Genomic DNA, 2,924 nt, shown 5'->3' with positions numbered 1-2,924 from the left:
TGTTTCTGTCTCGGCCCGGATTTAAGGCGGGTTGCAGCATCGGCTCCGCTTCCCTAACTGTACTGGAGGCGGTTGCCGTGGCTTTATCCTCTATAGTTTTCTGGAGTTTTAACATGACCTCCGAGATGGAAGCCATTTGATCTTTTAAAGCCGATAGATCGGCCTTCATCTGTTCCTGCACGCCCTCTTCATTATCCATTTTTCTGGATCGAGTGTTATAGGGGCGCCTTGGTGTTTTCTTAGTTATGATGAAATTCCTAAAGAAATAAACAACGGTGAGTATGCCACCAAAACATGAATATGAAAATGGATGATCGGAGCACTTGGATCCACCCCAAGGTTTTTAGATAACATGATGAGTTCAGAACTTCTCATTTTTTTATAAAAAGAACAAAGCTTTCATCTAGCCAAGATTATACAAAGGTATTACAAGAGAACCTAACGATTTCTAATTATATGGGCCATCAAATCTATCATGTGTTGACAGTAATTGATTAGCCCATGAATCTCCTCGGGGCCATGGCTTTTGCTTTGGCTAATAGACGCGGGAGGTCTTGACTTCCATTCAAGGTCAAGGCGAACCTATCCATCCACATAGTCGCTTCTTGATGCAATGCATCAATCACCCTCCCTCTTGCTTCTTTTTCGACGTACACTTGTGCAAAATCCTCCACTAGCTTTTGTTCATGGGCCACAGACTGGTTTAACTCTTCCTTGTATTGCCCTATGATAGCTAGCATGCTTTGCTCCGTGGCTTCCAAGTGTTGAGCCAAACTCCTTTTGGACCTCACGCAAGCAACTAACTCTTCTTTCAAGATCATGCCATGCACCCGTGACTGATCTCTTTCCTCTTTTCGGAGCTTGAGCTCATTGTTGCTACCCCACAATGCTCCTCGGAATTTCTCTCGGCCATATTCCTCCTTGCGGGCCCTTTTGGTTTCTTGTTCAAGGGCTCTTGCAGTGGCCGCGTTTTCCTCTTGTAACTCGGTGCACTCTTTCCGGATGTGTGTAGCAGCTGATTTGAACTTCTCCTTGGCGAGTCTTGCCTTCCCTAGCTCCAATTTTAGAGCTCGGACTTCTTCATCTTCCTCCGGAGCTTCAAAGTTCTCCTCATCGATAACTTTCAACTTGGAGAGCCAATCTAAACCTCGCGTGTGAATTCTTAGCCATCCATGATAACCTCCGATGACGCCATTACGGATGCCCCTAAGCTCCTTGTCTTTCCTCAACGGACTCCTCCACGCCTTGTGGATTCTTTGTATAACCTTGAGACCTTGCGCGCCTAAATCTTTCACAAGGAAAGGTGAGAGACTCCCTTCCGTTGGCGCTCCCCTCATGGGGTACCCTAGCTGTCTTATGGCGAGTGCGGGATTATAATTAATACACCCCCTAGTCCTTATTAATGGAACATTAGGGTAGTCCCCACACGAGAAAAGAACTCTTTCCTTGCCTTCCTTCCAACGAGGAAACCAATTGATCGGGCTGCCCCCTATCCCAGCCAAATGTTGGTCCCAATCGACTCTTCCTTTTTTGGCGCATGAGCGATAGCTTTGAAGCGGACACGAGTGTCTTGTGTCTTGTTGGAATAGGTGTGAAACCAACCACACACAGAGAGCGGGTAAACAACAGACAATCCGTGCACTATTTTTCTCACATCTCCGGTCAAAGGTATCAAACAAATCTGCCAAGATAGCCACCACTGGACTCTCCTTGCTGTGGTGATACGCGAGGAAGGCGTCAATGGCGGCTAAGTCCACCAAACCGTCCACGTTCGGAAAGAGGACAACTCCAAAAAATCAACAAAGCTAATATATCCGCAAACGGGCCCCACTTCTCTTGGCTTGCCATATCCCTTGCCTTACCTTCCAAGTATTTTTGAGGCAGGCCCACTACGCCGTTCCGAGTTTGCTTCATGCGATCCAACTCTTTTGTTGAATCTCCAACCACAGCTGCAATCTTGCTCAAGGAAGGAAGAAAGCCGGAGAAAAGATACGGTTTTCTCCCCCAAGAGGGCATCCTAATATTTCCTCAAACTCTTCAATAGTCGGTACCATTTGGAAGTCCCCAAACGTGAAACACCTCAACGGCTGGTCATAGTATTGGGCGAGGGATACGACAGCTTCTGTAAATACCTCCGCTGGGGTCAAATCTAGAATCTTCCCGTAGACTTTGCGGAAGGCTTGCCTTTGGAGAGGTCCCATCAATCGTCCCAATTCCTTGAGGCTAGTGACATCTAGACTTTTAACCTTGACTTGATAAAACCTTTTGCCGTTTTGATTTGTCCCCATCATTTACCTAAAAAAGGGGTGGATCAAGACTCCGACATGAATGATGCAATGCGTATGCATGAAACGGAAAGAAACATAAAGGGGTAATTCATACATACGAGACCGCAGAGACCCAATTTTAATGCTACATTTTGGGCATGATGGCGCATCAACGTAGCATTAAAAAGGTTACATATTACTCTAAAGAAACCAAACACCACTAGCAAAAACTATAAACTAGTGCTATTTGCATGAGAACGAATGGCACGGAGCGTGTTTGCTCTTTGCCCCTATTTGGGAACCTATAGGACAATATCTAGGGGTCTCTAATAACTACTTCCCCAACAATTCATAACTCACACGGCTGTTTTCTAGAGGTATCATCACTCAAGATAATAATATTGTGGCAGTATGGAATACCAGCGACAACACATTATAAAGAGAGAAAGCTCTAGACGAGGTTTCACTATTATCAAGCAAGTCGGAGACCTAGAATGATGATAGATTCACCTCCACTCCTTAAATTCCCATGAACCCGGGTGTAGGGCCCCTTTTTTTACTCAAACCCGTGGGTGCTTAGAATGCAGTGTAAAGAATGCGAAATAGACAACAATCATTTACATTTTACACAGTTCAACAAATGCACACACAAAGTTT

Source organism: Glycine soja, chromosome 8 (assembly GCF_004193775.1).
Source record: "Glycine soja cultivar W05 chromosome 8, ASM419377v2, whole genome shotgun sequence".
Taxonomy (NCBI): Eukaryota; Viridiplantae; Streptophyta; class Magnoliopsida; order Fabales; family Fabaceae; genus Glycine; species Glycine soja.
Note: the sequence above shows the minus strand (reverse complement) of the source record.